The sequence below is a fragment of the Rhinolophus sinicus genome, chromosome 12 (assembly GCF_057876585.1).
Source record: "Rhinolophus sinicus isolate RSI-liver-muscle chromosome 12, RSI-T2T, whole genome shotgun sequence".
NCBI classification, from domain to species: Eukaryota; Metazoa; Chordata; class Mammalia; order Chiroptera; family Rhinolophidae; genus Rhinolophus; species Rhinolophus sinicus.
This window is the reverse complement of record NC_142512.1, coordinates 31,017,006-31,028,477: the sequence shown is the minus strand read 5'-3', so window position 1 is coordinate 31,028,477 and position 11,472 is coordinate 31,017,006.

Sequence of the window (11,472 nt, the reverse complement as noted above, 5' to 3'; positions counted from 1 at the left end):
ATTTTTCTTTGTAAAAGTGACAGTTGATACCCACATAAAGGTTGCAAACTCAACTGACTAGAGGAACGAGACAGGTGACCAAGGTAGGAGTGGGGGACTGGGAAACTGGGAAGCACCTGATTATAGGCAAGCAGGTACAGTGTGAACAGAACTTCCTCTTTCTAGAGAAGAAAAAAACTTAAGACTTGATAATAAATCTAATTTTGAAATATTGGTTGGCAACTACCGTGTTTCCCCAGAAATAAGACCTAGCCGGATCAGCTCTAATGCGTCTTTCGGAGCAAAAATTAATATCGGGTCTTATATTAATTTTTGCTCCAAAAGACGCATTAGAGCTGATGGTCCGGCTAGCTCTTAATTTCGGGGAAACAGCTCCCACAGGGTCATATGATTATAGGGGAAGGTGAAGACATCTTAATATACCTGGCAGAAATACGCATTTCTTTGCATGTCAGATCTGGATTTCACGTATCATTTTGTGGCATATAACATTTTTAATTCATTTCATTAGGTAATAGAGGAAGGATATTCTATGGTCCAACTTCATTCTGTCACCTTTACCCAGAAGTCCATTCTTACAAGTTTTTTGAAATAACTTAAAATTCATTGTTCACTTGCCTGCCCTTTTTTTTTTTTTTTTTTTTAATGACATCAGGCATAACACACCTTTTTCTGGTCAATAGTTTTAAACATGAATTAGCATGCTTGGCTCTGATACCCACTGACATTCACAAGGAAGTCTCTCTTATTAACTAAATACCCCTGACAATTCCATGGTGTGACGTCCTAAACAGCTTTAACACACGTTTATTGGGCACTTGAGTGTTGTGCTAGATGCTTTTATTTACTCTTATCTCTTAGAATCAGCAGTTCTGTGAGGTAGACATACGTTATTAATTTCATTTCATAGATTGGTAACTCAAAGCTAGATACTGATCCCAAGTGCTCATCCCTGCTGCTTTTTCATCATCAACACAAACCACAACCAACAGTGTTTTTAAAATGTTGAATACAGGCCGACGGTTACCGAGCTGGGCACGAAGAATGATGGGTTTATGATACAGCCCTTGAAGGGACTCTCCACAGAAGGAAACAGATGGTATATATACAAAGATAAATTACTCACGGAAGGAACTCAGATTTTGATGAGCTGAAAGTGTTACACATGGCCTATAAACACGAATTTTTATTTTTTTTTGGGGGGGGTTTGGACACTAGGAAATGGAAAGAGCTTTTTTTCTAGCTAGAAAAGTAAATTAGTCTGTGACAAAGCTGTGTACACTGTGAGCTCTTGAGGGTAGAGACCTGACCTTGTTCATCTTTGCGTTCAAATGAATGAGCATTTCACATATTTTGTGAAGATTCTTTTCTGTGTGTTATGGAACACGTACTCTGCAGGCTATAACTCTAAGCTTCCAATTTCCAGCATATGGGGGTTGCTCAGGAGTCTGAACAAAAGAAGTTGCTGAGGCGCTGCATTCACAGGGCAGCCAGGCAAAGAGCAAAGCTGTATGCTCCTACAGTATGGCCTGCGTGTATCTCACGCCCCATTCTCTGGAAAGCACCCCCAACCAAAGACTCCAGCCAAAAGGGCGTGTTCGTACCACGTGATCATTGCTCCCAGGCAGCGAAGCGGTCCCATCAATTGACCAGCAACCAGATCGATTCGCAGCTGCGCTTCATTTTTGTGTATCCCCTAAATCTGCGCTACTCCAAGTATGCCCACAAACTGCTTGCTTTGAATCCACCAGAAAGGAAGTACAGAAACGAGTAAGAGTTTAGAAATTTTTATAGCTGTTTCAACAGTTGACTATTGAATCTAATCATTGTAAAATGTGGATTTCATTTTGCATGTCTTTTTCATGTCATTTTCCTCTATTATATTTTATTAGAATACCAATACATGATGTATTGGATTTTTTTTTTTGCATGTCTTTTTCATGTCATTTTCTTCTATTATATTTTATTAAAATATGAATACATAATTATTGGATTTTTTTTTTCAATGAAACAAAACACTTGATCCTTCACCACAGATAGTTTGAGAAGCTGTGCTATGACATGACCGCTGCCAGACCCAAGAGCTGGACCCGAGCCAGAACAGTTTGCTGACCACAAAGCCCCATTAGAGACTTTCCATCATAATCCATGTTCATTCTGACAGAAATCAGCGCCCCTCTCCCGCCTCCCACTACCAGTTCCTGGTAAAGGCCGTTGCCTTGACCTGGTCAAGCATGTAAAGTAACTTTCCCTACCTGGTAGCATTAATGTACTAGTTAGTACCCGTGACTATTCCTTCTTTTTACCTTATTTATAATTCTTTGCCACCTGCCAAGAAGCCTGGGGATCCATTTCTTCTTCTAGCTGCCCAAGACACACTTTGTATGTAAGTTTCCCTTGGTAAACTCTATTAATTTCCACCAGGGTGGCCAGTCTGTTTCTTCCGTCTTCCCTGTGCTTTGCCTACAGAGGTATATTTTGAGACCCAGGACCTTTCCCTGGGTCTACAAGTACTAACACTGGGAGAGAAGGGGGGTGGAACGAGTTATGGGGAGGAACAGCTGTCCTAAACAGAGCAACAGGAGAGAATGACCCATGACCTGGGAAGGCAGACCCTGGGGCCACACCAGACTTAGTAAGTTGGTAGAGTTTATCATTAAATATTGTTGCCTTGTTAAGGAATATAGGGGCATAATTGGCAATACAGGGGAAAGGAACTACCTAATAGAAAGGCAAAGATCAAAAAATACCGGAGAGGAGACAACTGTGGAATAGAATTCCAGCATCTAATCTTTACCTTCTGTGAGTCTCCACCTTGCCATAAGGTTGGGCATAATCACTTCTAGGACTCTCTCCTTCTCCCCACTGCTGTTTCCTTCTCCCCACTGCTGTTTCCTAGTACTGCTATACTTCCTTTCTGGTTACTGGCTACCTTCCAGAGAGGTGACAAATGAAAGGTCACTGTGATTCATTATTAGAATGAGCTAAAGAAATCTGACTTGAGGCGATTAGACATAATGACTAGTGTCTCATTATGAATCGTTAAGGAATAGAAAAGCAAAACAGAAACCATTCCCACCCAACAGGTGGGACTTCTCTTAAGAAAGCAAAGGGCTGCTCATAAAACAGCACAAAATTGTGCAGAAACACAACAGGGAAATAAATGCAGAAGCTTTGTTTACATTTCATAGAATGTTTTTAAGATTACATTGCTTGCATCTATTTCTAACCACATCATTAGTAAATTTAGATTTATATTCTAAAAAATAATTTTCCAAAAAGGAACACAGCACAGATTTCATTCAGCCTTTTCTTTAGGTGGTGTATAAAGAGGTGTCGCTTTTTACAGATAAGCAACGAGTGCTTTATAAAGTGGGAATAAATTTTCCTCTAATCTTCTAGCTTCTTTCAGCTGGTCTAATAATCAAATTCACATGAGACAGCTTAATGAGAGAAAATAACCAAATTTAAATACATACATACGTTTTGGAACCCCACATATATGAGAATCAGAAACCCCCATATACATGCCACGTTCAGCGACAGAAAGTTAAAATGAGGTATGTACAGCATTCTAAGCTAAGGATGAATTAAGCCACCTTGGGGCTCCCGAAAAGAGGAAGGTCATTGCAGGATGATAAGAAGAATAGATGTTCAGTAATTAGACGTTTGTCCTGCCCTGTCATAAAAAGTTATCTCTAGTAATAAAACTCATTATGGGCAAGGCCCCCAATTTAAATTATTTTATTTTTTTATTTTTCCAATTTAAATTCTTTATGGGAGAGGTAAGAGTTTCTCATGAGTCTGTAGGGTCTTGATTGCCTTCAGCTCAAAATAATCCACATGCCAAAGTAGCACATCCTGGGGAGACCTGTACTGACCCCCTTCAGTTCAAGTAAATGTAAATGGTGTAAACACAATAATTTAAAAAAGAGATCATCGGAGTGCATAAAAAAGCAAGACCCAAATATACGTTGCTATAAGAAATGCATTTTAAATGTAATGGCAGGTTAAAGCCAAAGGATGGAACAAGAGATACGTCATGATAACATTAATCAAAAGAAAGCTAGTATGTCTATATTAATGTCAGACAAAGTAGTTTTCAGAGCAAACCAGAGATAAAAAGGGTCATTTCATAATGACAAAGAAGTCAGTTCACCAAGAGGACATAAATATCCTAAACATTTACACACTTAAAAAGAAGGCTGCAAATTACATAAAACAAAAACTGATAAAACTTCAAAGAGAAATACGAGCAGATAAATCTCAACAGTTTTTGTCAGTGATTTAAACACCCTTCTCACAAGAACTGATCCAAGTAGGCATAAATCAGTAACCATTTAAAAGCCTTGAACAACACTATTAACCAACTTGGCCAATTGATATTTATAGGACACTCCACCCAATAACAGCAGTATACCCACTCTTTTCAAGTGCACATGTAACATTTTCCAAGCTACATCACATTCTGAGTCATAAAACAAAACTTAATAAATTTAAAACAATTCAAACCATGCAAAGTATATTCGCAGTCCACAATGGAATTCAATTAAAAACCAATAACAGAAAGATATCTGGAAAACCTCCCAAATATGTGAAAACTAAACAACCCTTCTAAATAACCGATGGGTCAAAGAAGAAATAAGGGAAACTAAAAGTATTTTGAACTGAATGAAAATGAAATCATGGATATCCAGTTCCAGTTCCACATATAAGAAGCTTGGAATCTGCCACTCCATCCTAACAAGTACAAAGCTGAACAGACTGAAAAATCAACAACTCTTCTTGAATTTGTAAGAGAAAAGAGGACAAAGGGCAAACCACTGCTCCCAAGATTGGAGAAACAGTCAGGCAAATACAGGGAGTCATGGCTTCCCAGAGCAGAGACTCACCAGACTAGAGCTAAAAACACCCCTGGAACCCGGCCACAGTAGGACACCTGAAGTAATGGACGAATTGCTGAGGCTCAATGCAGACAACTCTGAGAGTTAAAAATTCCAAGGGGACCCAGTGAGAGAGGGTCCCCACCATATTGTGAGATTTACCTCTAAGAGGTCAACCAGGTTACCACAGTACACATCAGGGGGGAAAAATCCTCTCAGGCTTCCGGCAGGGGGAGGGGAACAGGAACCAGAGCACTCTATTTTTCCTAACAAGCTCTGCCCTCAAGAGAAACTAATTAGCCAGAGCCTAGCCTGCTGGGGTGTTATCAGAGCCTAACTAATTTGTCCCACTTGGGGGAGGGGAGGAAAAACTGAGAAACAGCTGTGAAGGTCACAGTCCAAAAGGGTAGTTTCACTAAAAGACAGAGACCTAATCATAGGACACTCCCCCTCCGCCCACACCTCACCACTACATTACCAAAGGCCTATTTACAGCAGTTCCTGTTACCCAGTACAGCATATCTAACCAGCAAGAAAAATTACAAGGTATGCCAAAACGCAAAAAAAGCAATTCGAAGAGAAAGAGCAAGCATCAGAACCAGACATGCAGAAATGTTGGCATTATCAGACTGGGAATTCAAAACAACTATGATTAATATACTAAGGACTCCAATGGATAAAGTAGACAGCATGCAGGAGCACATGGGCAGTGTCGTGCAGGAGACCCTGCTCGCTGCGCCATTTGTCATGTGGGGCGGCCTGCAGGGTCTCTGGTCCCGCTCCCCACATAAGAACGCAGGACATGGTGAGGCCAAAAAGGAACACCCACGTAGCCGTAGATAGGGGAGTCATATCACTATATTCTCGCTGGCGGCATCGCCTCTCTGCAATCCGCTTTTGCTAGCTCAGCCACCATCTTCTTGCTAGCCCCCATTTTCTGCTAGCGTAGCCACAGCAGTTATATTAGTGGCCAATGGCTCACTGGTTACAGCTGACGGCTAACTAGCCACAGCTGATGGCCATCCAATCACAGTTGATGGCCACTTACTACCTGAGCCAGCACCTTTCTACGTGAGGCCGAGAGCCTGGAAACTGCACTTTGGGGCTCTGTCCCCACACTCCACCCCTACAGGGTCTCGCCTCACAATCTATGCAATGAGTGTCTTCCGCAAGGGGCCCTGTGAGAGGAGCCTGGAGGTGAATGCAATATCCTGGACATAGCCAGGCTCTCTGGGCACAGCCAGGGTTTCTCAGGGCACCACCAGTCCTTCTGGACACAGCCAGACTTCCTGGGCTTCTTAGGTACCACTAGTCTCCCCAGGAACAGCCAGGGCCTCTCAGGGCACTGCCACTCTCTCTGGGCACAGCCAGACTTCCCGGGCTCAGCCAGGGCTCTCAGGACACTGCCACTCTCTCTGGGCACAGCCAGACTTCCCGGACTCAGCCAGGGCTCTCAGGGCACTGCCACTCTCTCTGGGCACAGCCAGACTTCCCGGACTCAGCCAGGGCTCTCAGGGCACTGCCACTCTCTCTGGGCACAGCCAGACTTCCCGGACTCAGCCAGGGCTCTCAGGGCACTGCCACTCTCTCTGGACACAGCCAGACTTCCCGGACTCAGCCAGGGCTCTCAGGGCACTGCCACTCTCCCTGGGCACAGCCAGACTTCCCGGACTCAGCCAGGGCTCTCAGGGCACTGCCACTCTCTCTGGGCCTCTCAGGGTACTGTGATGGAACAACAGCGACTCACAGTCAAGGTGCTTACATATTCTCGATGGCGGCCGGTCAAGACACAAAAGCAAACATTCACCAGTTCCACTACATGGTGGTATGTTCCCAAGCAAACAGTCAAGCGGTCCATTAAATTAGGGATGGAGCCCATTCCCCATAGTCCATAGTCATTCGCCACGGCTGTCCTGAGGGTGAGGGATAACCTTGACTTCACCCTCAGCTCCCACAGAGGACTCAGCAAGCGTTTCCTCCTGGGACTACAAGTCCTGCATCTGGGCTGCCTCAGCAATTACTTCCCGGCCCACAGGGCCGCAACGACCTTCGCTTTCTCCGGCCAATGCTGGTCAGAGAATCGTCCATGTCTTCCCACCCCTCCATGGGGTCCAGCTCTCCAGCAGCTGCTCCTCCTGGTTTTCCTCAGACTGGGTGTTCATACGCACAAACTGCTCCACCGCCTTTTGGAGAGCTTTGGCCGGCACCGTACCCTGCTGGCTGCGCCATGTGTCGTGCGGGAGACCCTGCTCGCTGCGCCATTTGTCATGTGGGGCGGCCTGCGGGGTCTCAGCTCCCGCTCCCCACATAAGAACGCAGGACATGGTGAGGCCAAAAAGGAACACCCACAGAGCCATAGATGGGGGAGTCATATCACTATATTCTCGCTGGCGGCATCTGCCTCTGCAATCCGCTCTTGCTAGCTCAGCCACCATCTTCTTGCTAGCCCCCCATTTTCTGCTAGCGTAGCCACAGTAGTTATATTAGTGGCCAATGGCTCACTGGTTACAGCTGACGGCCAACTAGCCACAGCTGATGGCCATCCAATCACAGTTGATGGCCATTTACTACCTGAGCCAGTACCTTTCTACGTGAGGCCGAGAGCCTGGAAATTGCACTTTGGAGCTCTGTCCCCACAGGCAGTGTAGCCTAGAGATGGAAATCCTAAGAAAGAACCAAAAAGAAATGCTAGAGCCCAAACACACTGTAACAGAAATGAAGACTTCTTTTGATGGGCTTATTAGTAGACTGGACATGACTGAGGAAAAAATCTCTAAGGTTAAAATATATATCAACAGAATGCTCAAAAACTGAAAAGCAAAGCAAAGAGAACAAAGACTGGAAAAAAAAAGAGCAGAATATCCAACTACAAAAGGTGTAACATACGCAGTATAATGGAAATAGCAGAAGGAGAATAAAGAGAGAAAGGAACAGAAGAACTATCTGAAAGAATAATGATTGAGAATTTTCCCTATATTAATATCAGACACCAAACTATAGATCCAGGAAGCTCAGGGAACATCCAGCAGGATAAATTTCCAAAAAACTGCATCTAAGCCTATCATCTTCAAACTACTGAAAACAAAAGATAAATTAAAAATCCAGAAAGAAGCCAGAGTAAAATAACACCTTCCCTATAGAGGAACAAAGATAAGAATTACATCCAATTTCTCCTTGGAAACCATACAAGGAAGAAGAGGGAGAGTAAAATATTTAAAGTGTTGAGAGAAAGACACCCACCACCATAGAGTTCTGTACCCTGTGAAATTATCCTTCAAAAGTGAAGGTAATGGTTCTCAAGTGAGTTACTGGTATTCCATATCAGGAAAAACAAACAAACAAGAAACCCTCAATTGTACAGATTGCAAACAAAAATAAAAGCTGTTTCTCTTTCTTAAAAAAAAAAAAAAAAAATGAAGGAAAAATAGAGACTTTCTCAGACCAAAAAATAATTGAGGGAATTTGTTGCCAGTAAACCTGCCTTGCAAGAAATTTTCTTAAAGTTCTTTAGAGAAGGAAAATAACATAGGTCAGAAACTCAAATCTACATGAAGTAAGGAAGAACACTGAATAAAGAATAAATAGAAGTAAAAAAAATTTAATGTTTCTTATTTTTCATTGATATAACAAAAGTTTGTTTGAAATAATACCAACAATGTATTTGATAATGTATGCATATATATGTATATATGTATATATATGTGTGTATATAATATATATATTTGTGTATGCTTATATATGTGAAATAAATGACAAAAATGTTACAAGTGAGAGGAGGAAAAAATTAGGATTATTTTGTTATTATGAGGTACACTATCTGTGAAGTGGTACAGTGTCATTTGAAAAGTGGACTTGGATTAGTTGTAAACATATATTGCAAACTCTAGGGCAACAACTAATAAAGATTTTTTTGTTTTTAAGTATACCCAATATACTAAGAAAGGACAGAAAATGGAATCATATAAAAGCTCAATTAAAGCCACAAAAAGCAGAAAAAGAGTGGAAGACAAAAATAGAAACAAAGAACAAGGGCAACAAATGCCATAGATATTAATCAAAATATATCTATAATCACTTTGAACATCAATAGTCTAAACCAGGGGTGTCAAAACTTTTTTCAACGTTTTTACCAAGGGCCATATGCGGTGAAATACAAAAACAGCCAGGGCACTCACTCGAGGTGAAGTACGTATTGCTTCACCTGGTTTATTTAAGTAAACTAAATATATTTTTGGAATTTTCTGTGGGCCAATTAACAATGGATTGCAGACCACAGTTGGCCCATGGGCCGCAGTTTTGACACCCCTGGTCTAAACAAACCAATTAAAACACAGAGATTGTCAAAGTAAATCAAGAAACAAGACCCAACTATATATTCTTTACAAGGAACCCACTTTATTTTTTATTTTTTTGAAACCCACTTTAAATATAAAGACACATATAGATTAAAAGTAAATGGATGGAGAAAAATATACCATGCTGCCATTAATCACAGAAAGCAGGAGCAGCTATATTAATTTCAGACAGAACAGGCTTCAAAGAAAGGAAGGGCATTACATAATGATCAAGGGGTTAATTCTCCAAGAAGATGTAACAATTCTTGCTGTGTATGCTCCTAATAACAGAGTGTCAAATCTGTGAGGAAAAAAATTATTAGAACTGTGAAAACAAATAGATGAGCCCACTCTCATAGTTGGGGACTTCAATACCTCTCTATTAGTTAGGACATATTTGAACTCTACAACACCATCAATGGACTGGATATAATTGACACCTACAGACTATTTCATCGAGCAATAGCATAATATACATTCTTCCTAAACTCACATGAAACATTCAAGATAGCCCACATTCTGGGCCATAAAGCACACCTTAACAAATTTAAAGGAATAGAAATCATACAATGTCTGCTCTCAGACCACAGTGGAGTTAAACTAGAAATCAGTAACAGAAAGATAACTGGAAAATCCCCCTCAAAATGTGGAGATTAGGTAGAAGGATCCAAGATAGTCGAGTAGATAAACACTGTGCGTGCTTCCTTCCGTGAACACATAAAAATTACTACTAAATTGTGGAACAATCAACCTGGAGACCCATCTGAAGTCTAGCCAAACATAAGTCCTATAACTGAAAATGTGAAGAAGAAGCCACGCCGAGACTGGTAGGAGGGGCAGAGACACAGAACAGGCCCCAAACCTCCCTGTGGCGGTTGAGAAACAGGAGGGATATCTCAGCCTCAGAGGTTCCCCCTGCAGGAGCGAGGGGGAATCCACACACCAGGCTCCTCAGCCCAGAGTACTGGTGCCGGGAAGAGGAGCCCCCACAATATCTGACTGAAAAACAGTGGGGATTCCAACAGTTCAGATGGAATGGAAGGCTGTGGGAACCCAGATATCCTCTTAAAAGGCCCCGGCACAAACCCACTCAGTCACAGACACTCACCTTGGACTCCAACAAAGGGACAATGATTCAGGGGGGCCTCAGAGACATACGGGGGGCAGACTGAGGAGTGTGGCTTCAGGAGAAGGACTGGAGGACAGTCGGCATACTCCCAGTGAGGGGTCTGGAAGGAGGGCACCATCTTTTCTACGTTGATCCCGCCCCCACAGGCCAAATCTCAATCCGATTGGCCTGGTGAGCTCTACTGCTCGGCCCTGCTGACTCAGCTGGGACCAACTGACCCCACACAACTCCTGCACCCCTGGAGGCACTTTCTCAGTGAGCAGCAAGCCCCTCCCTCATTGCACTCTTTCTTGGAAAACTATCAAGCTCCAAGGGCCCCAGGCAGGCAGCGACTGGCCTCAGTGTGCTTGGAGACTTTTGCTGAGTCACTCCAGGCTCAGCACTGGCACCAAACTGGAGTCTACATTAACCTGATGACCACAACTCTTCCCACTCTAGTGACTCCCTGAGACCCTACCTCACCCAGCTCGAGTACTGCACGAGGCTTTATCAATGCTGAACTTTAAGGGAATCGGCAGGTAGCAGCAGGCCTGGGAGTGTACTGGCTTTTTGCAGAGTTCCCCTGAGGCCAGTACTGGTGGCAGACGTCCTCAGTTTGCAGCATGGACTCTCCCACGCACCTCCAAGTTTAGCACAGGCAGCAAACAACTGTGGATTGCTTTGTACCTCCTACTAGGTAGCCCCCAGCCTGTCACAGGCAGTGGCAGACCTGGGCCTGCACCAAAGCCACTCCCAACAGGCCCCAGAACCAACATATTTGGAGGTTGGCTTCAGACCACGGCAGAGCACCACCCAATTAGCCCCACAAGTGGCACACACAAAGGGTGGTCTCAACAGGCACCAGAGCCCACTGGGGTGAATCCTACTCAGTGGGGTAAGTCCCCTACACAACAGCCCGTAAGCTGTGGATGTAACCAAATCCCACAGTCAATCAGCCTAAGGGCCAATGACACCCACTGATGTAATCAAGGCTCAACTATAACAGGAGGGCACACATCACCCACACAAGGGACACTCCTGGAGCACTCAGAGCAGGTGACCAGGGAGACTGTGCCAGGCCCCACAGCACACCTACTACAGCACACCTACTGGGCCAAGACTGGGAGGCATAGAAGATTTACCTAAT